At 40.2% G+C, this 10802-nt stretch overlaps 1 long non-coding RNA gene across 1 annotated transcript; it reads left to right on the top strand.

Moving 5' to 3' along the window:
- The first annotated feature begins 1342 nt into the window (after positions 1 to 1342).
- On the top strand, positions 1343 to 9051 carry LOC121465130. The gene is made up of 4 exons (XR_005976617.1): positions 1343 to 1651; positions 2069 to 2159; positions 2847 to 2967; positions 8544 to 9051. It is a non-coding gene; the product is annotated as an uncharacterized LOC121465130 (long non-coding RNA).
- The last annotated feature ends 1751 nt before the right edge of the window (positions 9052 to 10802 follow it).

Genomic DNA, 10802 nt, shown 5'->3' with positions numbered 1-10802 from the left:
TTAAGAATCTGCATATCTACCAAGTTCTATGGCTAAAGCAACAATCCTCTGGTATGCGCTGAGACTTTGCCCTGTGGGGTACTGCAGTTTGCAACAGGGAAGGGGGATGTGTTGGAGTGTGTGCAGTCTCTTCTGCTCACTACTCCCCAGATCCTGGCTCACACAGAACTCAGGCAAATAAGGACACCTTTGCTCGCTGAGGGTCCCATTGTGCTGCTGCGGCACAGTCAGACTGGGACACAGGCTATAATCTTTGATATGAGTAAGCTGACTCCTCCCAAATGTAGAACACAATTTATATATATATGTATATATAGATATATGATATATCTTGTCTTTGTGTGTTCAGACAAGAAAGATAGAAAGTGCAGTCTTGAAAAAGGAATGATACTGACAACAATCACTTGGAAGACTGAGAACAATATTTTTTTAAATTATAGTTTTTTTTTCATTCAATGTATTTTAGTTATGTTCCCCCTGTCCGCCTCCTTCAACTCCTCTCCACCTCCCTACATGCCCAATGTCATGATCATATTCTCTCGCACGCTGATAACAAAACAAAACAGACAAAACAATGCTGAAACAAAACAAAAAGAAAAAATGGAGATTTTTTTGTTGTTGTTTGTTTGTTTGTTTTACATTGGGCAACTATTCCTACTATTCCTGGGCATGGGGCCTGCCAGTGAGACTTTCATGGTAATACAAATGGCCTCAGGATGGAAGGAAACAGGGAGAGTGGTCAAGATGTGATTGCTGTCACTCCAGCAAGATCCAATCACCAGCATGTGGTGCAAAGGATCAGCAAAGTCATAATTTTAACACAAATCTACAGTTCATCTTGGGCACAGCAGGACAGCTGCTGGGCACTGTTACTCCTCAGGATGGTGTCTGAGGTCCTGTGACTCCCAGGACAGGCTACTCCTTGAATTTTTTTCTTTGTGCTGAAATAAAGGGATGGATCAAGTCAGTTTTATTTGCTGATGTGCTCCTAGCACATAATAAAGTTGCTGGCGCCTAATAGGTGTTAAATAAATATATATTGATTGACTGCCAATCTGGAAAAGGCTATAGGCAGCATATAAAATTATCTCTTCTTTATGTGTTCGTAAACACAGAAATTGGGGTCAAAGGAAGAACGGAGTGAAACTGTGCATCTGCCTGGCAATGAGACTGGAAATGGACCCCACATGTCTGGACTTCCAACCCCGTTCTTCTTGCTATCGCACCACCCCGTGCTGTCAGGCTTCTATTTTTGAGCTCTGGATAATGAGGTACTTCTGTGTGACCTCATTGTTTTTTATTTGTCTGCCACAGGCTGTGCTCTGCCAGACAGCAACTCAGTTGTCTTCTTGCGGCCAGTGGCGCCCCTGATGAGAACAGCAAAGTGTGTTTCTTCTAGTCCGTGTTCTATTTCAAGTGGTTTGTTTCTGCTTAATTTTTGCTTCCTTACAAGTGAATGAGAGCTTAATTCTGCAGAGAAAAGAAGGGCCTGACAAACAGTGACTGCTGAGGGGCAGTCAAGTCTCCCCCTGCTACCGTGTTCATTGAAAAATACATCACATGGAAAATACACCGAGGTCTGCTGGCCTGGCTTTATGAAGTAGCTGTGTGCAGTGAATGTTCCTGGCTGTGGCAGCGGTGAAGTTCATCAGTAAGTGTATTGTCCGGGTGTCAGAATATGGCTTCTGGGTAAAATAGAGAGGAGTGGAGCAGAAATACCAGAACTGGTAAAGGAACGTTGGCTAGACCCTTCTGATGGCATCTGTGCCTCCTCTGCATGTATGTTATAGTAACGGGGAGTGTTTTATCCCTCGACAAGGGAGAGCACCTGGTTACAACCCCACAGTCAGACATGTTAGTCACTGCATCTAGGGTGGTCTAGATATGCACTCTCAGGCTAGGCACATCCTTTGAACACTTGGTCCCCAGCTCGTGGTGCTATTTGGGCAGGTTCAGGGAAATTTCAGAGATAGGATGTTGCTGGAGAAAGTAGGTCAATGAGATTCCATCACTGAGAGAATCTTGTCACTGGTCTTTTGTGTCTCTCTCTGTTTCTCTGTCTATGAAGAAGTGAAGATCAGCATCTGTCATGTACTTTTGCCATACAGATTCTACACAAGCATATAGCCAAGCGAGTATGAGCTCAGCCTTCTAAAACTGTAAGTTGAAAGAAACCCTTCTGCTTTTAAATGGTTTATGCTAACAGTTATCTAGTTACAGCAGCAAATAGCTAAGTACTGCAAAGACTACATGGACTCAAAGTTACTTCATATATCTGAGTTAATTTCTCCAAGTGTAAAAGGAAGAAAAGCTTTGCAAATTTCTTAATTTCATTTAATGAGCAAGCATGAATGGTAGTACTCAGGAATTCTGAGACACCATATACTTAAACATTTACAAAGAAACATGATGCCCCACCCAGATATTTCTGTCTAATTTTATAACTTTATTGTAAGATACAAAGACAATGTCCAAGAATAGCAAGAGACAGCAGGGTAAATGTTTCTATTTCTATCCATAACCACTTGTATTTATCAAGTACTTACTGCATGAGATGGATGTTCATGGGTGTTATGTGACTGTTAGGCAATGTTGGGATGACTTCTATTTTGCAAACAAAGAAAACAGATTCCCTGGGGTCAATATCTAGCTCAAAGGGCAATGCCAATTACAGAAATCATAGCATTTTAAAACAGCAGCCAAGGGCTAAGTGTGAGAAGCCTCCCTAGGAGCTGTTGGTCACAGGGACTAGAGTCCCTGTGCTAGTTAGTTTTCTATTGCTGAAATAAATTATTATGACCAGAAGCAACAAAAGGAAGAAAGTTCATTTCACCTTATGTGTCCAGAGGCCTGGAGTCAATAGTGGTGAAGATGACATAGCAACAGTCACAGAGCCTTGGCGGCCGAAGCAGGAAGCTGAGCGCTCACATCTCAACCATCCACAGGAAGCGACAAAAATGCCAGCAGGTAGGTGAGGCTATCAACCCTGAAAACCTACCCCCAGTGGTGTACTTTGTCCAGCAAGATTACATTTCCTAAAGTTTCCATAGCAATCCCAGATAGCACCACCACCAACTGAAAACAAAGTATTCAAATACATGTGTCTATAGGTGACAGTCCTCATACAAACTACCATAGACCTTCAAAATCACACAGGTTACCACTATTATCTTTGCCCTTCTACCGTAACTAGATAGTAATACCTAACCCATAGTCCCATAAGTTCATTGGTTCATTGAGTTGGACTTTGGTACAGTCATTATCTTGGTAGGTCATGGGTTCCCTTACTGAGATAAAGAGATGATATGTGTATTGTGTCTATCTAGTAAAAGTCTCCTGTACAATACCATCAGTGAGCAATCATGCTCCAGTGGAAGGCTCCATACTCATGAGGAAAATATCTATTTTCAATAAAAGGAAAAAAAAAACCTTCAGCTAAATGTGTTTTTCTCCTTGTGTTTCTATCAACTTTCCAACTTCTTTCATTTGGCAACTCTGCTGCAAATTATGGGTATGTCTTCTTGAGTAATTGAACCTTTATCCCACAAAGTACCTTCATTATCCCTAAGGGTATTATTTGTTGTGAATGACACTTTATCCTCATGTACCATAGCTCTCAGGGATTCCTTCTTAGTCGTATCAGCTTTCATTCCTTTTTCTATCATTTTAGGTTTAATCTGCAATTTAGATTGAGCTCTATATATTCATATAATATGGAATAATTATATATAATATATAATTTGGAACATATATACTCCATGTGTACTATAGCATGTAAATGCATATTATAATATATGTGTTTCTATTCAATTTGAACATCTCCAGTAACATCTTCTCTGTACTTTCAGACCAATGACTTTTAACATAATGATGTGTTTAAACTTAACTCTCTGTACTTTGGTTTACATTTTCCTCATCTGTCCTTTGTTTACTTCCTCCTCTTCTCCCTCCTCCTCTTTTCCAGTTGTCTTCTTCATCTGAGATTGTTCTGATAGATTGCTTAATCTTTATTCTCTTGAATGACCTCAATTCTGTTTTTCTGTAGGCTTTGACTTCACTGTATTCTGTGCTTTCAAACACTTCAGAGATGTAAACACAAGACACTTTCCATCATACGTTTCCATTAGTTCTTTCTTGAATTTTTGTTAATGTTGCGTGTGTGTGTGCAAAAAATATATGTTGCTTATACATATCATAGACATAAAGCTGCACTGGTATTTTTAATAGCTAATTTCTTTTCAATTAATGTAAATGATAATTTTGCAACCTCTTACATATTCTACCTGAATTATTTACGAGTTTAATCTTCTTAATTCCTTTGTGTTCAACTGGTATCATGTTTCTGTCATTCTGAACAGCTTTATTTACATTCCTTGTGATGGTCTTCAGGAAAGGAGGCTTTATTTTCGTGTCCTGTCTCTTTTAAAGTCTTTGTCTCCTTTTTTAAAGGGAGACTTCATTCATTTTGTACTTACTTTGATCATTTTCTCCTTTAAATATCTTATCGCATTAGGTTAATTTGATTAGATATTTGTGAACGTTTTCTTTTAGGACAAACAACTTTGCTTTTGTTAATTACAATTCTCACTTTTGCTTTCCTGATGTTTGATTGTAATTAGTTTTCTAGATTCTTAGGCTGTAAAATGAAGTCATTAATTGGAGACTTTCTTATTTTTCTAGTTGTTTTCAGCCACCACATTTTAAGTACAAACTTTGGAAATGTCACTGTAGTCACAATGTTCTAGTCTTGTAAGCTTGACTTGAGGGTTCTTCACAAGACGTGTTCTGTATCCTTTGTTCCTTGGTACAGACCTCATCATTTGTACTTGTCTGGTTTTTATGATTTTTTTTTCTGAATTCCTATTTTTGAGCAATTTGATCAGGGCAGTTATTTTGTGACTGTTATGTTTGAGACTTGTCCAACCTCTGGGATCTATAAGTTTTTCATTACAATCTCTGTAGTTTCTCTGCACATGACTGTCAGCTCTCTGACATCTTGCCACATAAATTCTGTGGGCTTTTTTTTAAAAACTTGAAAAAAAACTTGCTCATTTTCTGCATGTTTTCCCTTCTTTTCTTTCCCATCAGGAATGTGTTTTATATGCAAGCTCAGCTCCCTGGCATGCCCCTGCCATCAAGTCAGACATTTTTCAACACAGATATCATATTCATCTTTAAAATATCAATTTGAGCTATTCAAAATACCTTGAATTTATTTACTTAATATGATCCATGTTGACTTCAGCCTTTGAACATTTCAAATACATTTATCACAACTATTACAATTTCTTGTTTCAGGAATTTAAAGTATGCATCAGTTCAGAGTTGGATTTTATGATGGGTTTTTTTGTTTATCATTGATTGTATATACATTTGTTTTCATGCAAAATAATTTTTGTTAAATGCCAGACATTGTGAAAATTTACAAAGTTGGATGTGTACTGTGAAGTGAATTGTTCCCTAGAGGTACAAAAGTACAAGTATAAAATTGAAAAACTCAAGGTGATCCTAGGGGATGCTACCTAACCAAGATATCAGCCTTTTACAAGGGGACTTTAGATAGTGATAGAAATACATAAGAAAGACCATCTGAGGACACAGACAGAGAAAAGCAGTAGTGTGGTAATGGGGGGTGGGAGTGGGGAATTGGGGGGTGCCACATTAAACGATGAGTCTCCAAGAAATGCACCTGCAATCCTGTGAGTACCTGGGGTGCCAGGAGCCAGACAAGATCACCCCCAGCCACGTATACACACACACACACACACACACACACACACACACACACACACACACACGTGTGCACTGGGTAGGAATACACCCTCAACTGGACAAGACCACAAGTAACCTCCCCCTACCACCACCACACCAGGGAGCATGGAGTTTGGACTTCTGGCATCCAAATACTGTAACAAAATAAAATTCTGTTATTGAATATGACCAGTTTGGGGATTTTTTTACATAAGTTTGAGAGCCCAACACACTGCACAGAATGTTTACGTTCTCATTTATATCAGAGCTTTGTCTTAGGGTGCAGTTGAGCTCAGAAACAGCTTGAGCCTGGGGGTTTTGCTATTAAACTTTTCTTAGAGGCAGTAGAACGCCATTTGATTGATTTTACTCCCCTCCTGAGGTGAAAAATCCCCAGCACTCAACATAATGCTGTATAAGTGAGGCACTTTCTCTTGTGGACCCATGTTTTTAGGTTCCACATTGAGGTACACTTCTTGAAATCTTGCCCAATTTATTCATCCATACTTGGGGGAAGGGAGGAGGATTAAGAAAGAAATAGACAAGAGACAACAGATAGAATTGGGAGGGCATTCAGTGAGCACTGTGATCAACCACAAGTTTATTATTCAAGGTTCTTTTTTTATTTTTACTTAATTATTTATTTTTACTCTATTTTTGATTTTTCAAGGCAGAGTTTCTCTATAGCTCTGGAGCTTGTCCTGGAACTAGCTCTTGTAGTTGGCCTCAAACTCACATAGATCCGCCTGCCCCTGCCTCCCCAGTGCTGAGATTAAAAGTTTGCACCACCACTGCCTGGCCTCAAGGTTCTTATAGACCCCAATTTAAAAAGAGGGGGAGGCAAAAGACTTCTTTGCCAGGATTCCAAGAAGGAACGAAGCAGTTTCCTCTTCACACTCCAAATATCAAGTAACCACACCCTAGGTCCAAATATCCTTTTGTCTAGGAAAAACATCTCGTAGCCGCCACACCTTAGGTCAAGCATCCATCCTTTAACCTTGAAGAAGCAAGAACAGGTCTCAACTCCCTGACCTTTAGTCAAGGTGGAATGGCTTCACTTCTGTGGCCTCCTACAGCTTTCCCAATCTGGTTATGCAAGAAAGGGCACGTTTTTCCACCCACTTATCAACTCCAAACATTGTTACTAGAGATTCTGCCTCTCACCTTGACTGCACTCAGCTGAATGAGCAAGGCTCTGCAGATCCTGGCACTTCTCTGTATATGACTATCGGCAGAAGGAGCGTTGTGACTTCTGACTTTCCTCAGTTCTCAGTCCAGGTTCTGGTGTTCATTGCTCTTCTTGGGGAGTCTGGAAGCTCTTCAGGCAAACACTTAGGTCCAGAGTCATTCTCTACAGAACCTGCCTTCTGTGTTCACATTCTCTACACGTCCCTGCTCTGGTTGCTCGATAGCCATCTTGTTGAAAAGTATTGTTTTAGGTGTACACGGTAGATAGCAAAAAGATAAATTCCTCCCCCAAACTTCACTGACTAAGTAGAAATCTGTGTGTGTGTATGCTGTATTGTGTTGTGTTCATATAGTTGTTTTTGTTGAGAAGGCTTTGAAAGAATGCTGTGAAAACCAGTACTGATACAACTCTGCCAGTGTCTAGACTATAGTCTTTTCATAACACCAAAAAGTCTGATTTATAACTGGAGCAGAAAAATGCCCTATGTCACATAAGACACATCTGAGCCACCCAGCCTTATACCATAGCAAGACAGTTGAAAGGATATTGGGCTTATGACTCAGGGGTATTCTGCAGTGAACCCAATTATCCGAAGGGGGCAACCGACAGTCAGTGAAATATTAACTCATGGGGCAAGAGTGTTTCACCTGTGAGTTAATGATTGTTATCATCAGGAATGTATAGGCCGCCTTGTGGAATGCTGTGGAAATCGACACATTTTTAGAAAATTGAAAGAAAATGTAAAGAGTAAACATTTTTCCCTCAGCTTACATCATATGATCATAGCTGAAGGGGAATCTCTGTAGAACTCTTTTACTGATAAATGATGCTTCAGAGAATTCCAATCCCCCAGATTTTCAGGCTATAGAGGGATAGATCTATGCTAGGATATTTGGCTGCTCCTGACAATACAAAACGATAGAATGAGATAATGTACATCAGCCAGTGGATTAAATGAACACCAGGAAAAAGGGTTGCAAATGAAGTTAATTCAGACTTGGCAAGCGTACACACGCATACACACACACACACAACACACACACACACACACACACACACACACACACAGGTGGCAGACACTAGAGGTCAATACACTCCCCCTTATTTTTTGAGGTGGGATTTTCACTGAACATAAAGCTCGCTGACTGGTTCATACTTTTCAGAAATCTTCCTGTCTTTGTCTTCCATCCAGTGCTACAATTAGGTTTAGTTGCCAAAACGCTCAAATTCAGGTCTTAATGTGTTCATGACAAACACTTTACACAATGAGCCACGTCTCCGGCCCCTACCATGTCACATGCTAGTGATGATTTTCATGATGGAGGAAAGATTAGGGGCTTGTTTGCAGGGAAGTCCATGGAGTCTCTCATGATAACCTGCCTGCAAGATACTCTGGTGCAATAGAGACACAAAATGTTGTGGGAGTAACCAACTGCTATCTGATTTGATTCCACTCCATGAAACGGAATCCAGCCCAACATTGCCTTAGTGACCAAGAACCTAGTCAGACAGGCTATGTATCTAGGGGAAAGCACAAAACTCCTGTTCTGCTAAAGACACATAGCAATAGAAGACTCCTAATGACATTCCGCTACATTCACAGATCATGCCTCGCTCTGCGATCATTAGAGAAGCTTCCTCCTACAGTAGATGGAAACAAATCCAGAGATCCATAACTGGGAAATGTCCAGAGAGTGAGTGCCTTAGAACATTCAGTTCTACACGGAATGTCTCCATTAAATCCCTCACCTCGGGGCTCGGGGAACTCTAGAGAAGAGGATTCCGAAAGATTGTGAGAACCTGGGGAGATGGAACACATCAAAGAAATGAGTCTTCTAGACACAACAGAACCGACACACGTGTGAATCCTGAGAGACATCGTGTGAGCTGAGAGAGACTGTGGTGGCATGCACAGGGCCTGCACAGGGCTAAGCCAGATGGGATCTCGATGCTGAGAGGGGAAGAAGACGCAACCCAGAAGCTATCACCCAAATTGATAGCTTCTCAGGAAAGTGAAATTAGTTTCCTAAAACTGAGTCTCACTCAATATACAGCCACAGGGCGGGCCCGTGCCCAACAGTAGATGATTAGCCCAAAAGAAACTCAGTAGTATTTTTGGTGGTTCTTGGTCTCATAATGCTTTTCTTGAACTTTCCTTTTGATTTTGCTTAACTTACAATCCTTTTGCTTATATATTACAGTTTCAAAATTTTTATTTGCCTGGAATTTCTGTTTGTGTGAATATGGGCTTCTGCATATGAATATATGAATATATATTCATGTGCTTTTTCTTTGACTCTTCTGGCTTTGAACTATTTTTTTTTTAAATCTGTCTTACACATTGGATTTTAGTTTTAACTTGAGTTCTGTTGGTGACCGGACAGGTACACAAATTTTAGTCTCCAGGAACCCATTACATCCTTATGAAGTACTGATTGAGGTGGCCTGCTCTAGTGCAAAGAATACTGGCTTGTTCACCAAAGGGCACCTGGCCACATCCTATCTATTAGCAACCCTCGCTAGGATGTCGAATGAGTCATTTTCCCCTCCGTGTTTTCTGGGCCAACTGGTGTCAGAACAGGGAGGGTAAGCATGCTGCTCCAAGCACTTGTTGCCTGCGGGCATGAGAGTCCTTAACATCCCTGACACTGGGCTGCAATGACATTACTAAATCTTATCAAACAGTTCACAACATTCTGAAGAAAAACTTATTTCTGCTAGACTAAATGCACAAGTGTCTCATTTTCCATATGCCTTTTCTAATAACTCACTTTCGCTTTTCCGAAATGATCAGCATCTCACACATTAGGGACATACAATCAAATTCTGGCCCTGTCTACAGAAACAGGAGAAGAATTGGTTCTCAAAGAGCATTTTTGTTCTAAATTACACAATTACGTTATCGTTTCCAGAAAGCTCAGAGAGACGAACATCTGTCCAAGCCTCACTTCCCTCTACAGCAGGCGATTTATGGAAACATGGCTTCGGGCAAAGCTTTAGCCAAAGTTCTTTCCATTTGCCAAACCCTTTGGTTAAGAAAGGGCATCTGAGCTCAGCGCACAGCAGCTAATTTGAACTTGTCCAGACAGAATCGAGATGGAATGAAGCACTCTCTGGTGTCAAGAAATTGAGCAAAACACAGGCTCTTTCCGGCTATATTAAGAAAAGGTTTAGTTAATTCTAGTGCAGGCAAGAGTCACACATTTTTAAAGTAATCTATTTGGTAGTGTTTAATGCAAAAGTAAGAGAGATACTTTTTACCAAATATGTCAGACCAATGGTCTTATATGTTTTCATACTCTAGAAACAAGAATACGTGTTAGGGATGTGCGCATGTACAGTGTTCACTTTGAAACTTGTCATCTCTCCGTCAGAATCAGTGCATCAGTGTGACTACTGTTTAAAGGCAAAAATCAGCATCCTGAAATTTTGAAACTGATTCTGGCTTCATTTTTACCTCTCAAAGACAAAGGTAGACAGATAGTAAATGATCATTAGCAAATAATTTTTTTAAAAAAAGGAACTCTCTTCACTTTAGGATTACTTTGCTTTCTTGTTCTATAAATGAGACACTCTGATCTTTACTTTTATTAGGCATAAGGCAATCATTGTCCCATGAATCATTAAAAAGCCAGAAACTGCTCAAAACAAACAAAATGTGTAATTCATCCATATTAGAATCTCCTGAAGCGGGCTGGAGAGATGGCTCAGAGGTTAAGAGCACTGACTGTTCTTCCCAGTCCTGAGTTCAACTCCCAGCAACCACATGGTGGCTCACAGCCATCTATAATGAGATCTGGTGCCCTCTTCTGGCATGCAAGAATACACGAAAGGAATGTTGTATACATAATAAATAAATAAA

Source organism: Microtus oregoni, unplaced genomic scaffold (assembly GCF_018167655.1).
Source record: "Microtus oregoni isolate MIOR12 unplaced genomic scaffold, Mior012 000029F_ref0000214, whole genome shotgun sequence".
In the NCBI taxonomy this organism is placed as follows: Eukaryota; Metazoa; Chordata; class Mammalia; order Rodentia; family Cricetidae; genus Microtus; species Microtus oregoni.
This window is presented reverse-complemented; position numbering and strand designations above follow the sequence as displayed.